We start from the raw sequence: 22,940 nt of genomic DNA, 5'->3' as shown, positions 1-22,940 counted from the left end.
TTGCAAAAAGGCAGGCAAGCTATGATTTCTTCTTTTTCTTTTATGATTCAAGCTCACTGAAAATATTTTTTCTTGTCTGCAATAAATTATCTCTTCCTGCTATGCAAAAAACACGTATTACCAAATTCTGATCACAGATGTGTCTTGTTTGAGCAGTAAAAGTAATGCAATACATAAAGGGCTACTAAATAGCAAGCACTGATACTTGCTATGACACGCAATTAAAAAGGAGGTGACAGACTATCAATGGAACACATAATAAACTCCTGCTTACAGCCATGAATGATAATGAGGGCTTATTTTCAGATTATTTTTTGTGAATTTTTACACTTCAACAATACGACTATATTGTTTATTTGTGCATGTCTAAATCCCAGCTGAAGGTAATCACTGTATGTTTTATGCCTTGCACTTTTTTTCTGAAAACACTCAGGGTAACCAAAGAAGTAAAACTAAGTATCTATTGCTTTCTCCTTGGTGCAAAGAGGGCCTTGGTAGCCCGGTAACCTTCAGGTGCAGGTGATTACACATAATGCCAGGAACTGAATATGGAGACCTAGAATGTCATTGTTTAGCCAGCCTGTCAAAAGCTATCATCTTGTAACATTTGTACAATGTGGATAAATGATAATTTCTTAATAATTTTGCTAAGTTTCATACGGAGCTTGTAAATAGCCAATATCCTTCATTCAGTATGGATGAGATAGAAAAACAAAGCCTATTCAGACTTTGTAAAATAGATGGGATAGATTTCAGTTTTCACTCTTCATGGATGTCTGTATCATCACCATTTCCCTGGGGACTATTCTGATATAACAAATATGCTGTCAAGCACAAAGAAATATACTACATTTGGAGTGGCTGGAACATGAGTTTCACCTGAATAAAGTGCTGAAAGTACTCTGCCATCTTGGACTCTTCAAAGCTTCAGCTGGCTTTCCAGAACTCAAAATACATTGCCACGCATGTAACAATATCTACCACAATGTAGAATGTTAAGACAATAAAGGCAATTATTGGCAGTCTTTTCTGCAGTTCTGTTGGGCCAGTACTTGATGTTCTTTCTCAAGGCATATCTTCTTCAAGGACCAGTAGCAGTTCTGATTCATGCTTGCCAGTCCCCAAAAGTTCAGCAGTGTGACACAGGATGTCACGATGTTACTTCATGGATGCCGGAGCGTGCTGGAGTGATGCTGCTCATGCTGGCTGTCCTGTGAACTTATAACCTCAAAGAGTGTAAAATAGCTGCTTAATAGGTACAAGGAGGGGGAGGGGTAGCTCTGCCCTCCATGATTAAATAGAGGCTGTATTTTGATTCAACACCTCTGCCTGTATCGGAACACGTCCTGGTCTACAATACCACACCCTTGGGCCTGATATCTGTGGCTGAATCACCATGTAAATTACCAAAAGAAGGGTTCTGATATGCCACATGGACATGATTAATGTCCCCGTTACAATGAAAGGAGGGGTGTCAACTACTACGTTTTCTAGAAATGCACTCATTATTGGAGCCTCTAATAATCTCCCCCAAGATACAAGGAAACCACACCATTTTGGTCCTGCTTGCACCTTCCAAGGCCATTTTACCTTGTGTTTCTGAAGCTCTAGGTCCTCAAGGGAAGGGAGCACAAGATGATTCATGGTGCCAACTTGTGGCTTGAGTAAGGTGTCCTTGCCTGTAATTTGTATCCTAAGTGGGGAGGCCCAAGTGGTCTGCAATGTTCCTGAAGCACTGGGTCTGCCATCTCCTAGTCTCTCCTTCAAGTCCCACAAGGTTTCACCCCTGCAAGTCCACACCTGCAAGGACTATGAATCTGCCTTCAGAGTGGCCTTCAGGACCCCATTTTATCTATTAGGCCTGCTCCCATTGGATTAGAGGGCAGGTGGAACCACCATTTGATGCTGTGTTCTTGGCCCTCTTCTTCACAGTTGCGTCCATGAAATGCGTTCCTTGGTTACTCTTGATGACCTGAGGAGTCCTGTATGATACCATCAACCTAATTAGTGCTGTAATGGCATAGGTATGGTTTTTCTTTGGTACAAGGATCAGCTTGAATCAGTCCACTCATTGTATCAGCATATGATAGGGACATATGATAGGGCATATCTTGCCCCCTCAGATCAAGAAAGGAGACCTGTATAATCAAACTGCCTTTACTGTAATAGGTCGTGCCCTCTACTAAGATGGGCTGTTGTTTCCAGCAGAGGTCTTGGTCTCATTTGCAAGCAAGTGTCACAGTCCTGATGTTCTTGGATGATATCCAATACTCTATGGGCAGCCCACATGCTTTGGCCACTGCCCATATGTCCTGCCTGGCATAGTTTCTGATGCATCCAGTGGGCTATGTCTTCTGCTGATGTATTTTCCAGCCATCTAACTTGAGCCAGTGTGTCAGCATCATTGCTGTCCAGCAACTGCAAGGGTCGATGTCCAGAGACGTGGTATGTTCATACAGTCCTGTGCCTAACCATGTTCCATATATCCACCCAAATTTCTTTGCCCCAGATAGGTCGGGCATGGATTGTCCAATCCTGAGTGGCCCACTGTGCTATGCAGAGCTTGAGCCCTTGCTATCTGTGCAGATGTGTGCTCTGGAGTTATCACCATCCATACAGCTCGTAGCTCAGCCTGCTGGCTAGTTTGTCCATCCCCCTCTTCGAACCGTATCATTTGGTTGAGGGATGGTATGTGGCAGCTCGCTACCTACTTGGATTCCCTTTGCTGGATCCATCAGTGTACCAGGCACCTTCTGGAATAAGGTATTTCCCCTCCTGTACAGGACTCTTCTCTGAGCAAGTAAACAGTATTTCCTCAGGTGTCTCACTGTGATGTTACCAGCCCAAATATCTTTTGCAATTCTTCCTTCAGTGGAGATGATGACAGACAGCTTCTCTGACTAAGGTAGGTGACCCAGCATGCTACTGTTTGTGATTGGGCCACCCCAAACTAAGGAATGTGGCTTAGGTCTTTTACCCACCCCTAGATTAGCAAAATTGTTTTAACAATAACCTCTGCAGCCTGAGTTATTGGTTCTACCACCTGCAATGCAGAATAGGTAGCCCATAACTGCTTTTCAACCACGCTATATCTCTCTTCTGCCCCATGCCAAACCTGTGGCCAGAACCCAATTGGGACTTGAATGGAACTCTGGTGCTGCTACACACCCCAGCCAAACCTTTCTTGATCTAAACGCACATCTAGTTCAGATGGATTGAATATACCCAGTGCCTGGCCCTGTTTAGCAGCTATTTTTGCTTGCTGCAAGGCTTCTTATTCTGTTCTACCCCAATCCCATACTCAGCCTTTTTTTGTCAATCGATACAGAGGTTTTAGCAGTTGTGCTAAGTGGGGCTACAGGATGCCAGTATCCTAATATACCCAAGAATTACCTGGAACTGCTTCGGTTTGATGGGAACCAGGAACGTTTGAATCTTCTCTATGATTGCACTGGGTAAGACCCAGTCTTACCCATCTTACCTGACCAGACAAGATCCAGGAATTTAAGAGATTGCCCTGGTCTTTATACTCTGTGTGAATTTATAGCCCACCCTTTTTCCTATAAATACTCAGTTAGTGAAGTTACTGCCTTCTCTAATACCTCCGTTTAGTTAACATAAGTTCCTCGATGTAGTGGTACATTTTGAAGTTTGTTTCAATTTGCCAAGTCACTCACCAACTTATCACAAAAGGTAGGTGAATGCATGTGTCCCGAGGCAGGACTTGAAAAGTCCACTGCCTGCTCTCCCATGTGAATGTGAACTAGTCTTGGGATTCCTTAGCAAATATAATGCTGAAAAGTGCATTTGCTAGATCCAGAATGCAGTGATATGTTTCTATTTCTCTATTTATCCATGAGGGAAGTGATTTTGGGTACGGCTACAGAGATCGGTGGTGTGATTTTAATTTAGTTCTCTGTAGTCTATGGTCATTTGCCATGTACCACCTGAGTTCCTGACTGGCCATATGAGGGAGTTGTATGGGCTGGTCTAATGTGTGCAGGTCTAACGATCCCTACTCTCTCCAACTCCTGCACAGTCTGGTAATTTCTTCTTGCCCACCTGGGAGTCTATGCTGCTTTGTATTTGTGATTCGGCGTGATTATGGCAAAAAAAAAAAGGCTCAATTTTCACATGACCCCTTACAATTGCCTGTACCATCTGATTACTGAAACATCTTTCCCTTAATCTAAACACTCCCACAGTGGTTTGGAGAGTCAGACCCAACAGGATGTCTATGCCCAAAATATATTCTGAAATTGGAGTGATAGGCATCTTGTATTCTCAGGGTGGTAGACACCTAACCCCCAGTTTCAAGCACGTTTGGGTTACAGGGATCATCTGCCCCCCAAACCCACCTATCATTGCCTTTTTGACTGAAAACTGGATTGGGTCACCATATATGATTGATGCTTCTGTCCCAGTATCTACTAGTGCCGTAACACATCGCACATTTTTTCAGGAATCATCATTTCAATGTAGGGTCTCTGGTCCCCTCTAGAGACCCTAATCTTGGGGAATTTTGCTCCTCTGTCATGCCATGAGCAGTCCCTAAGTCTTTTTCCTCTGATGGCTTGACTGTGGCTGCCCAGACCACCTGGAGAAGTTTATGTTTTTTTGATGGGACTATGAAGTCTTCTAAATTCCATGTGTTTTGTGGAATCCATTCTATGAGTTTAACTTCTTCCTTTTTAGGGGTGTGTTGGAATCACTGACTGTCTGGTAGTGGTTTCCATAGTTGTAATAAGACCTGATTAGGCTGTCCATTGATCTTTTGAAATTGAAGTCCCGCTCTAATCAGGCCATTGAATATTTGTTTTCTTGGGACCCTAATGGGTCCAGATTGAATTACCTTAGGGGCAAGTCTTCTAGGTTATGGTGGTGGATGGAACTCTGACTTTTCCACCACCATTCAAACATTGTGCCTGGCCTGTAGGCACTCTGTCTCCCCTTGATCTGCCACTAATTGGGAGGCCTGTTGTATTACGGCCTCTGAGGTCACCAGGGGATTCAGTATGGTTACCAAAGTACCATACTGATGTGGTGGAGCTTGCTGCAGGATGAGATCCCTCATTCCTACTGAAAATTTCATCAAGTCCGGGCTCTCAAAATCCTCCTCATAGATTGCCTCCTTCATGCCTAATTCTCAAATGTAGTTTTGCAAGTCCTCCATAGAGGACCACAGGCCGGTATTTAACATTATGTCACTCTTATTTGTCCATGTTATATGGCATGCAGCCATTAAACATTTCATCAATGGATGACTTTTTTCATCCTGGTGAACCGTTGTGTATAGTCTTTGCCTGAGGGCAGGAGAGTAGTAATGGATGCCAGTTTTGAAACTTCCAGTCCATTCACCACAACACTTTCTGCCCCCGTGCCATATAATCAGATCAGCCATGCTGGCCCACTCTTTCTCGGTTTTTGTCTAAACCTGGATTCATTAATTCAGCTGCCATGTATGGGCGAGCTGTTACATGCAGCACGGTCTGGGCAAGGGGTCACTGTCAGGGGGCAACACTGCTAGCCTATTCTGCGTTCTTTTCATTTTTTGAGTTACAAGTGGTCAGATTGCAAAGAGTTCTAGCTCTTGTGGAGCCTCAAGATCTGACCTCTTAGTGCTTTCATTTACAGAGTGCAGTTTATGTGGATTCTCTTGTACAGGGTCACCAGTAATTTCTAGAGAGATACTCCAGATCTTCTGTAGGGGAACAATGGAATTAGGTTTTTTCCCTGTCAAAATTGTGACCTGCCTTTCCAGTTCTTCAACACAATCACATAATAGTTGATTTTCATCAGTGAGAGCCTCTTCAGTTATGTTTAGCCAGTTCAAGGCCATCAGTAGTGGCCAGGCCACCATGAAGGCAGCTAACTGTTGTTCTCAAGTAGTGAGTACTTTTTTGCTAAGACTATTGAAATACTCTGCCAGACAGGCTGGGGACTCCTGGACATTTCCTCCATCCCCCAGGGGGGGCCATTAATCAACAATAGAAGCAATCCAATTATATGGGGGTCCTCAGAATCCTGGGATGTGCCCTGGAAAAACTTCACTCAAAGGGCTAGTCTTTCCTCATATCATGACATTGTTCAGAAATGCCATGGTAAATATTTCAGGAGCTTATAACTGAATACCTTTAAAGATATTTGGCTACCTGGATCACCAAAATGTAGAGAAAACAAAGGCGAGAATTATGCAGACCTTAGGAGAGCCACACTAGAGCTACCTTGCCCCATGAACCTTTCTCAAGGAGTAATCCCACTGTGAACGACAGAATACAGATACTCATTGTAATTTTGGCCGGACAGGGAGAACATACTTAAAAGAAAATAAAAGTTTTTTCCTTAATTTTTTTAATCAAATGTTGAAGGCATTTTCAGCAACGTTTTTCTTGTGATGCTGACTCACTGCTTTTCTGAATTGAAGAGCTGAAAAAAAGGAGCACTTCTTATTCAGACTTCTCTTGTCACTACCTGTTACAAGTAGTGTTAAATAACTGGGAGAATACTAAAATTAATTTATATTCTGGGCATTATTTTAATGAGAACAAAAAAATGTCCATTTAATAGTGAAAATTTCAGCAAACTTCTCATCCTATCTTTAGAGTTATTGCTGTTGCTGACGGTGCAATTCCAATTCTGTTTGTGCTTGAAGAAGAAGACCATAGGAAATAAGGTTCTTCTAACTAAAGTCAGAATTTTCTATCTCACTTGCTGTATGTCATCTAAATAGCTGCTAGGTAGACTAAGAAGATCCCCAGATAATCTCAAGCAAAACTGTTTTAATTTGCCTTAAATTGTCCTGGACCGTGCCTTTCCTACTCTACCATGAATGATGAAGTGCATCAAATGCATGTTGAACTGTATTTTCTTTTTTTCAATCTCCTCTAGATAATTTCAGGTGAGATGTGAAAATGACAGATGCTGATAGAGCAGCATGCTCTGGGTTGTTCTTTTTCACTTCACCAAGCTTTTTCATTTTACTGTTCAGAAAATTGGCTCTTGGTAAAATTTGAAACCCAAATGTCTTTGTTGAAATTATGTCAGTTTAACTTCATAATGCCACGTTACAAAACACTGGAAGTTTTAGGATTGTCAAAGAGAGGCTGAGATATGCTTGACCTTGCTGTCCTGAAAATGTTAGAATTTACCATAGTAAAAATGAGGTGGAAGGAATACGTTTCAAATATAAATGCTATCCCTACTTTTGAAAGGAGCCATTTAAAAAAAAAAAACAAAAACAAAAAAAACAACCCACATATATTGTCCCCATTCCTGCTAACAGTTTTGTAGAGGAGTAGACTTTAACCTTCAGGTGCAGCTTGTGTAGAATGCTCGTAGGGTTAGGGGTAATCATTGCAGTTTTAGGGTGATGTAGATGTACTTTAAAAACAGAAGATTACTTTATTCCCTTCAGATGAGCGTCTTCCATTGCCAGTGACATGAAAGCAGAGATTGCTTTCCCTTTTCCCTTATTGATATACACAAGATTCACCCATCAAAACTCTGCATTAACCTTCAGAGCATCAAAGTACTGGTATATGTTCCTGCAGGCTAGATCCATTCACCTCTGACACGAAAAAAAATGGGTTTTGAAATTCTTCTGTGGCACAAATAGAAGGAGGGCAGAAAGTTTTCTGAAAAGAAAGCCACACAAAGATATTAGGAAGAAGATACGAAATGGTGGGGTTAAGAGTTTTGTCCTTTCTTTTTTGTCAGGGAGAAGGGAGGTAGAAAGAAGATGAATTGATGTTATTTTTTAACCAGCTTTACACTGTCAGCAGAGTCAGAACTTGAGATCTGCAGTCTCACTTTAAAGCAGTAAGAGCACTCAAATTTTTCATGTGTTAAATCTGTTCATGACTTTATAGGAGCAATATTTTATAAGCAGCTGGTAAGACAAGCACCTTGCACTCATTTTGGGGGGGGGGGGAGTACAGGACTAAACAGCATGTTTTTTTTTATAGTTCTCTAAAGAAATATGAAGTAGGCATAGTGCTGGCTTTCTGTGCCTGCTGATCCAGGATAAGCATCTACTCTGCCATGCAGTTCCTGTTGCTTATTCCTGAGTATCATTCTTGATGCCTGCCATTTTCTGAAAGTTTATTTGCTCTTCTTCCTGGATCCTACTTTCCTACAGATCTGTTCTTAATAGCTGCCTCCACAGATGAAGTACACAGCATGTGTCATCGCTTCATATATATGAAAAGCTTTTGTAACTCTAAAGTATATGAATAGAACCAATTCAAATATTACTGTATCATTTAGGCAATACAAGAAATCATAATGAACAGAAAAATATATTTTTCAAAACCATTGATTTTTTTTAGTTTAAAGGGACCCTTAAAGATGATTTCATCCAGCTCCTCTGTGATGAACACGGACATCTACAGCTAGATCAGGTTGCTCAGAACCTAGCCCATCCTCACTTCAAATGTCTCTGGGAACAGAGCATCCACCACATCTTTGGGAAACCTGTTCCAGAGCCTCATCACCCTGATAATAAAAAACTTCTTTCTTTTACCCAATCTGTATCTCCCCTCTATACGTTTGAAACCATTTCCCTTGTACCATTACAACAGTCTCTGCTAAAGACTGTCCCCTTCTTTCTTATAGCACTCCCTACAAAGACTGGCTGAGAGAGCTGAGATTCTACAGCCTCCAGAGGAGAAGGCTCCGAGGAGACTTTGTAACAGCCTTCCAGTACTTTAAAGGGGCCTACAGAAAAGTTGGAGAGTCCAGAGGAGGGCCACAAAGATGATCAGGGGACTGGAGTACCTTCCCTGCAAGAACAGGCTGAGGGAGCTGGTCCTGTTCAGTCCGGAGAAAAGAAGGCTGTGAGGTAAGCTAATTGCAACCTTTCAGTACCTAAAGGGAGCCTACAAACAGGATGGGAGTCAACTCTTAGAAAGGGTTGATAACTGCAGGACAAGGGGAAATGGTTTGAAGTTGAAGGAGGGAAGATTTAGTTTGGATGTCAGGGGGAAGTTCTTTACTATGAGAGTAGTGAGGTTCTGAAACAGGCTGCCCAGAGGGGTTGTGGATGCCCCATCCCTAGAGGTGCTAAGGCCGGGTTGGATGGGGGCCTGGACACCCTGATCTAGTATTAAATGGGGAGGTTTGGTGGCCCTGCCTGTGGCAGAAGGGTTGGAGATTCATGATCCTTGAGGTCCCTTCCAACCCAGGCCATACTGTGATTCTGTTACTTTTTAGAAGGGTCAGTAGCAACAGGACAAGTGGAAATGGTTTCAAGCTGGAAGAGTGTCGATTTAGACTAGATATTAGGAAGAAATTATTTACTGTGAGGATGGTGAGACACTGGAATAAGTTGTCCAGTGAGGTTGTGAATGCTCCCTCCTTGGAAGCATTCGAGGCCAGGCTGGATGGGACTTTGAGCAACCTGGTCTAGACACAGGTGTCCCTGCAGGAGTGTTGGAACTAGATGATCCTAAAGGTACTTTCCACCCCTAAATATTCTATGATTCCTTACATGCAGCAAGGCTGCTATCATGTCTTCCTGGAACCTTCTTTTCTTCAAATTGAACAACTTCAGCTCTCTCTGACAGTCTTCTTTGGGAAGATATTCCATCCTTTGGGCCATTTTTGCAGCCCTCCTCTGGATGCACTCTAACAGGTCCATGTCTCTCCTGTACCGAGGACTCCACATCTGGAAGCGGTACTCCAGATGAGGTCTCACCAGAACAGAGTGGAAGGGTAGTGTCACCTCCCTCAACATGCTGGCCATGTGTTTTTTTGTTTTGTTGTTGTTTGTTTGGTTTTTTTTTATGAAGCCTAGGATAGAATTGGCTTTCTGGGCTGTGAGGGCACACTGCTTGCTCATGCCCAGCTTGCCATCCACCAGTATCCCAAGTCCTTCTAAGCAGCGTTGTGCACAACCCTTTTGTTCCTCATCTTGTATTGATAGTGGGGGTTGCCTTGGCCTGGGTATAAGTCCTTGTAATTGGATTTGTGGGACCTCAGGAAGGTCTCCTAGGATCAATGCTCAAGCCTATTTAGGTCTCTCTGCACTGCATCCTGTCCCTCAGACATGTCAACCACACCACATAGTTTGGTGTCATCCACAAACTTACTGAGGGTCCACTCAGATGCACTGTTAATGTCCTTGATGAAGATACTAATGAGGAGCAGTCACAATACAGACCTCTGAGGGTCATCATTTGTCACTCATCTCCACCATCTCACCAAGTCGTTGACCACCACCCTCAGTATGATCTTGGAAACAGCTCCATCAAAGAGTTCACCCATCAAATCCATGTTTCCAGTTTAGAAAAAAGGATGTTATGGTGTACTGTGTCAAAGGCCTTACTGAAGTCCAGATAAATAGCATCAGTGGCTCTTCCCTTGTCCACTTATGCAGTTACATCATCATAGAAGGCCACTAGATTGGTCAAGCAGGATCTGCCTTTGGTAGGATCCCATACTACCTCCCTCTATTCTATGTCCCTTCGCATAAATTCCAGGAAGATATGTTCTATGATCTTTCCTGGTACAGAGATGAGATGACGCGTAGGTAATTCCCTGTGTCATCCTTTCTATCCTTCTTAAAAATGGGTGTGAAGTTGCCTTTTTTTAAATCATCAGCACCTTCCGCTGATTGCCATGACTTTTCAAATATCAAAGAGAGACTTGGTAACTACATCTGCCAGTTCCCTCAGGACTCTGGCATTTGATCTGTAGATGTACAGATGTTGAAATTTCCAAGGTGGTTGTGAACTGGAGATCCACTCAAGGAATGTGCAAAGAGTAGTTGCCAGTAAATACTGTGGCAAAAATATTGCCTTTTCCTTGTCTGTTGTTATCAGTCCATATTTCTCACTATGGGGGATATTTCCTTTTCTGATTTACACACCTGTAGAAACCCTTTTTGTTCTTTTTTACACCCCTTCTAAAGGCCTTCCTGATACCAACCCTACACAGCCTACCAAAATCCCCAGTACTCTTTCCAGGGTAGCTATCCATGTTTTCACTGCCTAAACATTTTCCTCTTCTACAGTTTGACCAGCAGGTCTTGGTTCAGCCATGCTGGTCTCTTGTTTTCCTTTCCTGACTTGCTATACCTGAGGATAGAGAGCTCTCATGCCCTATGGAAAGCTTTCTTAAGGACCTGCTGCTCTGCTCCTCTCCTTTGTCCTTGAGGGCAATTTCCCCAGTGTTTAGTTGACTAACTCCCTGAATAGCTGGAACTTGGCTTTCCTAAAATATAGTATTCTAATTTTACTTTTTGTTTGTCCTATATATCCCTCAGAGGATATAGGACACAAATTGCATGGTCAATACAGCTAGGGAAGCCTCTAATCTTGATTTCAACAATCAGTTCAATTGTATTGATGAATGACAATTCCAGCTTTGCATCCTCCCTGTTGGAACTGTCTACTATTTGGCTCAGGAAGTTATTATTGATGCATTCCAGGGGCCTCCTGAATTGCCTACAGCTCACTGTGCAACTTTTCCAGTAGGTATCAGGGTGGTTGAAATCCTCAGTGAGATGAGAGCCTGCCATCACAACACCTACTGTAGTTGGAGGAAGAAGGCTTTATTAAAAGGCTCTGCTTGATCAGACAGCCTGTAGAAGACACTAACCAGAATGCTCCCTTTGTTGCCTCAGTCTCTAACTCTCACCCATAAGCTTTCTACTTGCTTTTGCCCATTCTTCGGGGACAGCTCATCACTCTCTCTTCTTTTCTTGATGTAGGGAGCAATACCTCTTTCTCCTTCCTTGCCTATTTCTTCTGAACAGCTCATAGCTGTCTATAGGTACACTCCAATTGTAGTTATCATCTTACCATGTTTCAGTGATGGCAACTATGTAATGGTTTTCTACTAGTGTTGTGGCTCCCAACACTCTGTTTCCAAGGCTGTGTGTTGGTGCACAGATACTTAAGTAGCACAGACAATCATGCTACCTTCTTAGAGGATAACTGCTTAATTCCTCGGAAGTAGTTCACTTGAGTTTCCCTGTTGCCTTCTCCTATTGTCTCAGTGTTTTCTGGCTCACTGATGTAAGATTCCAACGGTGCTGCAGCATTGTCAGCACATCTCAGGATAGCAGGCTGAGGGCACCCATTAGTACCTTACTCCTCCATACTAGTTATGTCGCACGAGACCTTATCAAGAGCAATCTCACTAGTAACTCCTTCTCACTTCAAACCTTGTTTAAATCCCAGCCAATGAGCCTTATTAGCTTTGCTCCAAGGACTCTCTTCCTGTTTTGAGAGGGGAAACTCATTTCATGCCTGCAAACCCAGCAACACATTGGGCATTCAGGTATTTAATAATAATAATAATAATAATAATAATAATAATAATAATAATAATTGGTAGTGGCTGATGCCACAAAGCCAAGTGTTCATAGACGACAGCAGTGGCTCTTGCCTTGTCCATTTATGCAGTTACATCATCACAGAAGGTTACTGGGTTGGTCAAGCAGGATCTTGGTGAAGCCATACTTGTTGACCCATATCACCTCTCTCTTCTACCTGCCTTGGAATAGCTTCCGGGAGGATCTGTTTCATGACCTTCCTTGGCACAGAGATGAGGCTGACAGATCAGTACTTTCCTGAATCTGCCCTTCTAGCCTTCTTAAAAATGGGTGGAGTGTTGCCTTGTCCAGTCACCGGAGACTTCAGCTGATTACCATGACTTTTAAAATATCACCAAAGCGGCTTGATGACTACATCAATCAATTCCCTTGGGACCCTGGGATGCATGTCATTAAGAGCCATATAATTATGGATGTTCACATTCATCAAAGATCATGAACCCAATCTTTGCCTACAGTGGGAGGGAATTGCTCCACCAGTCCTCACCTACAGAACCATCCATTTGAAGGCTGTGCAAAGAGTAGTTGCCAGTGAAGAGTGAGGCCAAAATTAGTTGAATACCTAAACCTGCAAGTAATGTTTCCTATTTTATTATGTTGACCCATAACATCAAACATGGATTTTGGTAGCATGACAGTAGGGGGTGAACCTTCCCAACAATATTGCATTATATTTTGCTGCCATGCGACAGATTGACAGAGCAGACAAAATAGTGTCTGACATGGAAGTTGTGTATGAAGTAAAAGCATGTCAGTGAATTCCTCCACGCATAAAAAAAATTGCACCCATTGACATTCATTGAAACTTGCTGAAAATTTGTGGAGGTCAAAACAGGGGATGTTATCATAGTGATGCTGTGTGGTATGTTTCAGAAACTGTAATAGCAGCTGTAAAAATGTGGATCATCTTCACAAGTACAGATTTTTATGAGCCTACCATGCAGGCTTTTGTTCATCACTGGCAAAAACGCATAGTTAACGATGGTGACTATGCTGAAAAATAATGTTTTGTAGTTGGGAATTTGCTCAGTCAAATAATGTTATTGTGCTCTTTGTATCTGTTGTTGTTTCCATGGAAATAAATTGGAGACGTTACTTTCAGTGCAACTGTAGCAGTTAGCAACAGCTTTTTAAATCTTAGGGTTAAAAGTGCAACTGAAACACTTCAAGAACTTAGTTGTTTGATCATATCTAAGTAAACGCCCAATAAGAAGTGGCAGACTTATGGCCTGATTGGAAAACAATGGTATTTGAAGCATTTGACTCACATCTCATTCATCGTTTCAAACAAATAAATGCATTTAAAGATTCAAATTCTGGTTATCATAAAAAATTCTTTGCCCATAAAATACCCCCAAAATTTTCCTATAAATTAGGTTAGAATATTTTCCTTCAGATATATTTTCAGTTGATTTATGCCCGAGCAAGAGAAAATTATTATTATGTAGAAACAAAGATGAAGAAAAAGTTCTTATTGAAATGTGTGTGTTTCATCCTTAGCAATATACTTACTGTGTTTAGAATCCTGATACAGCACAAAGAATGAGCAATGAATGCTCAATGTACCTACAGAAGTGGTAATTCAAAATTGCATTTCTCCTGTTCCTCACTACCTCACTATTCTACACGCTTCCAGTGTCGTCACTGCAAATGCACAGCGTGTTTAATACGCTGCCTCTTGGCTCTTTTCCTTAGCCTAAAGCCTATAGTGCTAGATGACACAGAAGAGAAGGAATTATTAGGAAGAAAGAAATATTGCAAAGGAGTTTAAAAAAAAGAAAAAAAAGCACACTGTAGCAATGTGTTTCATTGGTGTGTTTAGACACATATACAGGCACAGATGCACATGCACACTGTTATTCAATCTATACTTTATCCTGCCCAGGGTCTGTGTTCATTTTTACTCTGAAGTCACCACCTTTTGCCCCCTCTATCCAAATCAAAAATTTGGTTTCTCTGCCCAGCTTCTTCCCTTTTCTTGAACTGTAGGAAATGTGGCAAGAAAATGAAATACAAAGCTTTGCACCTTTGTGCTGGATTCAAGCAGAAGGCTGAGGTCTGCTGTCTACATGATCACAATTCTTTTGACAAAAATCTTGTTGGGGAGATAAAGGCGGTGACAGATGATGGGACTCTTGAGCTCACAATCAAGCCTAGCAGCTGCTGTCATTACCAAGACAAGACAAAAACAGCCTCATTCATCTGTGGTGTAAGTGCATTGATGTCAGCAGATGAAACTGTCTCAGAGGAATGTAGGTCTGTCTGATGTGAGGGAGGATAAGCAACAGAAGAAAAAAAAAAAAAGCCGAAGCATTTCAGTAAATATGCAAACTGCGATAAAAAATGCAAAGTCTCTAGCTTTTTGCTCTGAACACTAAGTTAGGGGATGAAGGACAGGCTGCAAAGGAAGACAAGACAAAAGAATGTAGCAAGCAGGATGTGCAGTAAATAAGGGTTAACCGTTGCATAGGAATGCAGGTAAGCAGGATGTGAGGCCAGATAAGAAAAGAACATCTTGAAACTCTAGTGTAAGCTTGAAGAGAACATCACACAAGGAACAGGTCTGATCGGATTACTTCGGTTGAAGACAATGAGCCTTCATTCCATAACCACCAGAAGAAGACCCCCACTGCCCACAGCACACGTGCAAGAGGGAGGGGCTGTATGCTGATGGATTCTCGGAAATGTAATGAATATGTATACGAATTACGGGAAAAACACTGATTATGTATTAGTTCGGCCTCTATCTGTATCAAGCTTTTGTCCTACGGGGTGCAAGTTTAGAGGAGCTATCCCCCTTGCACCCAGCCTGGCGCCAAATGCTGAATAAAACATACCTGCTTTATAACCTAACTTTGGGTTATAGAGTTTGATTCTGTAAATCAACACTCCAGTAAATAAAGAAAGCTCTCCATTTAGAAACACTTTCACACATAACATTGTGTAGTTTCCATGTAAAGCCTTCCATGCCAACTGGCTAGTTATTAACGCTTTTGCTATTAAAAATATATCTTCCATAGAAACAAGAGCCTCATTTTGTTGGGCATAAGAACTCTATTAGAGGATTTGTGCATTGGGTTGATAAGCAATAGGAACAAGATTCTTTCACACAGTTTTCACCATCTTTAATAGTCTGCAATTAGGTACTACATCTCAAAAGTAGGCTTTAACCTACTTTGTTGAGATTTTGTATAGCCCCTAGGCCCCTGAACACTGCACAATATTTTTTTTCTGACTGGTGTGACATCAGAAAGGCTTCAGACTGGCCTTGTTCCTAGTCGCAGCTGCAAACAGCAGTTCAGAAGGAGCTGGTGAACCTGCCAGATCAAGTTGCAAGCTTTCCTCTGAAGAGGAGAAAGGGAATATCTGCACAGAGGCATGCCCTTGCTGTGGACTAGACAGTCCCAGCAGCTCTGCTGATAGCAACACAGTCATACTGCTATAGACTCCAGCACCAGGACTGGCTCACACCCAGCCTATTCCCAGCATCTCCACAGAAGATATGTCTCCCTCCTGTAGTTCTCTGAATAGGTGGGCTCTAATTAATTCTGCGCTCAAAGTCTTAAAAACTACAGTCATATCCTGGTAAGTCAGAATGGTAAGCCATTTTCTTTCTTTCTCCTCATTTTCACCAACACCAATAATATTATTCTCCTCTAACATAACGGCAGAAGCAGAATTCAAGACATATTATCCCTCTTCAGAAACCTCTCTCATTTACAAGAAAGTTAAATATCCCAGTTGCACTGATAATTAGACTTCTAGAATGGTCCCATTCAAGGAGAACATTTGATACATATGGAGGGTAGGATTTAGATTTGACTTCACTTATACCAAGGTGCAAATCCACTTTGTTAATGTTAATTGCAGAAGTTCAAATTGGATGCCAAATTGAATTCCTAAAGAAAGACTTAGTAGTCTGTATTTTAAAGAAGGCACTTGATACCCATCCTCTGCAAAGATGCAGAAATTTTAATATCAGAGATTATATTTGCACTTAGCTTCATGTGAACTTTAATTAAACTTCACTGAAGTGATTATTTCTGTGCTTTTTCTATTCAATTTAAAGAAACAAAAAAAGAGAGCCTTTATTTAAGGCTACTTGCATTCTGTGAATTATGCCCATGCATAGATTTTGATTAACTGTAATGCTGAACTATAATGAATGACTCATAAGGAATATGAAGATACAAGTTTTTAACTATTGGTTTAAAATATTCCTATTTTTAGTATTGGAGGATATGTTTATTTAAAGAAAATTAGAACCTGTAAAATGCTGGAAATATTCTTATACAAGTGGGGGACATTATATGTGGCAAGAGGACTCCAAGCTCCCTTGCGGGTGTGGTAAAAGAGGCTTTGGACTCCTTTGCTGGTACAGAACGAAGAAAGTTTATTGTAGGTGCTTATGACCTTTTATACCCATGCAACAACAGGTCACACATAGGAGCCAGGTGCCCTGTGCGTGTTTACATCTGGCTCAAGTTACTACTGTTCTTGTAGCAATTTAATGACTTTCTTTGTCCTACAGTTATGGAGGAACACCTGGAGGTGTTCAAGGCCAAACTGCATGGGGCCCTGTGCACCCTGATCTAGTATGAAATGGGGGCCCTGTCTGTGGCAGGGGGGTGGAGATTCATGATCCTTGAGGTCCCTTTCAACCTGGGCCATTGTGCAATTCTGTGATTCTGCCAATTTTGTTTTCATTATGTTTAGGAAAGAACAGGATCCCCTGTACAGAAAGACAGCATCAGAGCTACTGTACTGTACTCACAGTGGTTACAGGGAGCCTTCAGCAAGCCAAATTATCATTAGCAAACTCTGAATCCTGCACTGTTTTCCCAGGGAAACATATGTAAGTATATATGGCCTACAGCTTCTTATGAGACACCATTATCTTAGTGAAAGCATTTTGTGATCCAGAGATCTGTGCTGATCATCAGTTGATATTCTGTGAAAAGACAACTGAAGTGAAATAAGGGACAACCATTCTTAAAAGAGAAAAATAAAATCACTGGAGCAGTAAAGGAGATCCAGGTTGTGCCAAACAAGGAAGATGAAGAAACATGGAAATCTGTGACTCACATAAGAATTGACATAAATTGGAAGTAAAGAGATTTCTTCTAGATTTTCTTTGCACATTCAGTTTTTGTTCAGTACATATTCTTAAGAAATAGTAAATCCAATAGGTCATGTTCATATTTCCATAGTGTGTCACACATAATCTCACTCACAGGAAGATTTGTTCATGTACTTATGAAAGTTAGCAAGATTTAATGTTTTTCACCAACTGAAAGCTTTGGAAATGACTATTAGAACTGCAGAGTTGATTGCTACTTGACTTCAATGAGTTCTGTGAATTCCTCACCATCAAAAGTGTTTTTCAAAGCGTGCAAGGGCAGCAGAATCAACCTCAGTACAAAGAGCTACTCTCCACTTATTTTATAACACTACAGCAGGGGGGAAAAATGACAGGGAAAATGACAGAAAAGCCTGAACAGCAGATGCTGTTAAAATGTGCTGAAAATTAAACAAATGGGCTCTTTGACTTAGGAGATGGCCCATCTCCTTAAACTTAAAATACATACATCGTAGGAAAAGACAAAATCACCATGACTTCATTCCTTTCTGAGAGCACTGATTCAATGTGGTAAATGTTTCTTGGGCTGATTAAACAGATTCTGTAACAAAATTATGGAGTAATTTCAATGTTATTTCTCAAGTATTCTGAGAAAAATTCTTCATAACAAAGCATTTGATATGTAATCATTGGGATGCACAGCTGTTAGTCACCTGAGTATTTTGTAGAATGAAAGAAACAAAGTAACATGTATCACAGGCTGAGACATCTCCCTAAGCAGGTTATGCTGAAATGTGTAAAGAATTAAAAATCTTGAAACATCTAAAAAAAAAAAAAAAAAAAAAAAAAAAAAAAAAAAAAAAGCAAGATTAATCTTTTCCCTCAAGTGGGAACTGACTTAGGAAGAAATGTTCTGCAGTATCAAGACATACCAAGGAATATTTAATGGTCCATTAATAATTGTAATGGGAGCATTGCAATGTATAGAGATGATACAGAGGTGAATGAGTTTCAGTGAAAAGCAAAATGCTCCTTCAGACTGTGGTCTCTGCAATGTTCTGAGAAATTTCTGGGTCAAAGCCAGAGATAAATGTCATTAACATTTGTTGTCTTTACTTTTGCAAGGATGTGATGATGATAACTTTTCTGAACCACGTGACATAAACTTCACACATTTTCTGACCTGTTTTTTTCAACGTGCAGGACAAAGTGCCATAAGAAATTTCTGAAACGTTGTAAAAAGAAGTGCTGCATTAAAATGCAAACATAAATATATATGTAACGGAAATATCAGGTAAGGCTGGCTTTGTCACTCTGCTTATGAATCAAGAAGTTACCTATTACTTAAACGCAAAAGGAAAGTTTTTCGACAGCAGCTGGTCACAAGCTGCTTGTTTGTTTTCATCTCTCAATCACATGTTTTGAAAGTCTTATGGATCTCTCCAGGGATTTGTAAACTCCACAAAATAGATATATTACCGGTAATCTTCATTTTATTATCAATGTTTTCACAAAAAAAATTATAATTTTTTTAAAAATAATTGGAAAACACAATGTAGCACAATAAGTATTCTCTTCATTAATCTATCCCAAACATGTTGTAATGAATGATTACTCAATATTCAGGGTCTTGCTGATTTTTTCTGTTAAAAAGAGAAACTCATTATGCAGTCCAGCATCTCCTGCATGTAATTCCTCTGATTTGAGGACAAAGTGTGCAATGTTTTGTTTTCCTAAAAATAAAAATAAAGTAAGTAAGAGGCAATTTCCTGTACAAGTGTTCCAATCTGGCTCTTTTTTTCTGTCTCCTTCTCAGCACTGTGGTACCAGTGCATGTTTAATTTTCTCCTTGTGTTCCTGGCTTTTTCTGCTAGTAATTTCTTTTTTTTTTTTTTCTTCCTGACAGACAAACCTCAAGTGTCCCTGCTACACTGCAGACCAATCTGCAGCAACTGACAGACCCTATGGGTCATCTTCCACCTTGTTTTGAATAATATTCCAACCACTTCAGTATATTACTTTGTATGAGGCTAAAATTCTTTGCATGGCAAAAATTCTTTACACACCTTTAACCTCACAGATGTTCAAAGGCTTTATTTGTTTATCAGCAGACGTGCCTTCTGCTAGCACTCAGCCTTCCTTAGCTTGACAGATTAATGTTGAAGGTGTAGTTTTCAGAGGCTTGGAGAACAAGAATTTGACAATGAAACTTCTACATTATTTTCAGACATTCTGAAAACTTTCCAGAAACTTACTGAACACTGTTACTGCTTCAAGAGTAGCAATTGATAGACTAAAGTGAAGAGGATCACACGGACATTTCTGACTGAGAGGAGTTTGCAGAAAAGCTTTGGGATCAGGGACACTTTACATTTAAAATACCTTACTCTTCTCAGCATTTTATTTTCTCTGTTAAGGGAAATTAAGGAGGGCAAGCTAGAGGTTTGATGGTGGTAATGATGTTTGTAATTTTTATGGGATTTTTTTTTTTTTGTTCTTTTTTTAATTGGGGAAATATCTTTCTGCATTACAACTGGAAAGAGTTTAAAATTAGTCTGGCTCAGTGTGTGCCCTTGATGGAGCTTTGACAGAAGCAAAGAATAATCTGAGAGGGGAAACTTCATCTGAAAGTAATGAACTTAGGAATGAGGGACTTGTTCCCACACATCTCTAGCAGAGCTGATACTGTTGGGTTCCACATTAGATAAATATCCTTAGAAGCCTGGGAATTACAGGAAGAAATCATCTAATTATGTAGATATGCAAGGGATATTGCACAACAGAGAAGTTGAAAATAATCCAAAAATTGTGGAGAAATAACACTCTGGTAGGAGTAGAAGTTGCATTTTTTGTTACTGCATCTGCACATTCAGTCAGTTTCCTATGAGTTTTTATTTTCAGCAGCCAAAGCTGAGAGGCTGAAGCAAAACTTTTAATACTCAGAATCACAGAATGCTTGGTAGCAAAGAGATATTTACTCGGGGTAAAAAATCACAAAAAATAAACATAAAAGTGACATGCATTTATCTTTTAATTTTTGGGCACATCTCTGGGAAGAAAAACCATTCAAAATTCAGAAACTACAGACAACACAGCAATGGCTGGGAGAAAATGAGAAAGCTGATCTGAAAATCTATCACTTCATTTTTCTGTTTCAGATCTTAGAATTGTCTCCTTGCTGTAGGGATCAAATCATCTGTGAAGTCTATGATGAGGAGGTGAGGAGAGAAGAACTTAGAAATCTGCTTCAAATGTGTGATTACATTCATCTAAACTTGCATCTTTGCCCTGACGAGTCTCTCTCATTGGTCAGTGGACACACTTGTCTCCACCAGCTACTGAAATGCTGCTGCTCTGAGCACAGATGTAAGTTCCTGTTGGAGCATAGTTGTGTGGGAATCCCCCCTCCCCCTCCCCCCCTCAGTGCTCTTTGTTTAACGAAGAGTTTGAAGAAAATCACCATATCAATACGACAACAAGAGTACTGAGACAGCAACCCTCACAGCAGCTCAGAGCTCGAGATCAGCATATGGAAAAACCTTCTCTTTTCTCTTATTACATGGTTATCTGAACAGCAGGATGATTAGTTTCCACGTTTGCTTATTCACTGAAATCATGGGCAATTCCATCCTACAGAAGTCCAACATCAGAGGCCTGATCGTGAGCAGAATCAAGGCAGATACCTGTCTGTCTGCCCAGATGTATAATAATGTTCTTGCTGCCAGAAGTGAGAACAGAGAAACCTGCAAGCTCTGATGTCAGAAAGGATTTTGCCATGCCCTTGCATACGAATATTTATATTTCCACGGACATGGCAAAGAAACATGAGATAATTTTCAAATCATACTTGTCCATGGAGACAAGTAAGAGTATGAGAAAGCAGAGCTTTATCCTTTACAGACAGATAAAATTCATGCAGAAAACAATCACCTTTATTAATAAGAAAAAAAAGGGCAATAAACCATCCCTTCCAGAATACATCATGCTTGGAAACTTACAAATTTAGAAACAGCCAAAGGTGTTGCATCCTCTGCTGTAAGGAATCATTTGTTTACAAAGGGAAAAGGAAAAATACAATGAGAACATAAATGTTGTGGAACATAATCTGTAGGTGCTTAAAGACATCTATTTCTTGCTGGAAATGCAAATAGTAACTTAATTTGATATCCATTTCAGAGTTAGATTTGTAAAGGCAAAAAGGAGCTTGATTCTTTGCTGCAAACCACAATTTGGTTTGGAATTTTATAAGAAAAATGTGCTCTTCTACTATTTTGCTAGTGTCATGTTGTTGCACCACAACTGTTGATGCCAGGGCTGTACATTTTAATTTCCTAAATAATTATGGTCTTCTTTTTCTTTTCTTTTCTTTTCTTTTTTTTTCCAAATCAAGGTGCTATGCACAGACTTGGGTGATCCATTAATATAGACCATGTAAAAATGCCCTGTAAAGCTGTAGTCCAAAGTAACAACCATGAATAGAAATAAAGGAGGACTGAGACAAGTCAGCATGAATCACATGGCATAGTAATCCAAGCTTATCAGAAAGAACAAATGTTTTCTGATATCTGTGCAAGGAAAGAAAAAAAAAAAAAGAAACAAGTGAAAAATTCTGTAATGGCAGGTTTTTATTTACTAGGATATTGGATCTGTTTGTAGCAAATTCCCTTCACGTTCCTCAGACAGCATTTTGACTGTTGTTCAAAAATAGTGAATGCATCCTGTCTGATGAAGAACTTGTAGGTTTTAGGTTTTGGAAGTTTTTTTCTTTTTTCCTTACACTGCACATTACTAGGAAGTTGGATCTAAAATTTAGCCACCTTGTTTTTCTGCTGCATGTGACACAGTGGTTTTGCATGTCAGTTTCAGGAACTTTTAAGATGATGGAGCTGGAACTTACCATGTGTAAAGGCAGTAGTTCTCCTTTGCTTGAGAGGGGCAGCTGCTAGGGAAAGGTTGATCATGTCTTGCAAGCAAGGGAAGGCCTCTCAACTTTTCTCATCCTAAGTAATAATAATAATAATAATAATAATAATAATAATAATAATAGATCTAAAGCCACCCAAAAAAAGCAAGCATGGAGTTGTGTTATTAGGGTTGGTGGTTTGTTTGTTTGTTTGTTTGTTTGTTTGTTTGTTGTATCTTTACTTTGGGTGTTGCAGAAAATAAGTGTCTGGGTATCTGTGGCAAGAGAGGCACAGGCTCCCTTGCTGATGCAGAACAAAGATATTTATTGTACATGCTTACAACCTTTTATACCCATGCAACAACCCCTTGGTCACAAGTATGAGCCAGGCACCTCGTATGTGTTTACATCTGGTACAAGTAGTTGCTGAGCTTGTTTACTCATTTGCTAGGTCTTTTGTTCACAATGTCTTTCTCTGTCCCACATCTACCCCTTCTCTATTAATAAAAAAAAGCACGGTTCAGAAATATTTCCTTTTAGCAGCTAAACAAAAATTAACACACTGAACTCTTTCCACTATAGTTAAACTACAAACAGTAGTCCATTTTAATCCACCCCAA

This window comes from Tetrao urogallus (assembly GCF_951394365.1).
Source record: "Tetrao urogallus genome assembly, chromosome: 3".
Classification (NCBI taxonomy): domain Eukaryota; kingdom Metazoa; phylum Chordata; class Aves; order Galliformes; family Phasianidae; genus Tetrao; species Tetrao urogallus.
Note: the sequence above shows the minus strand (reverse complement) of the source record.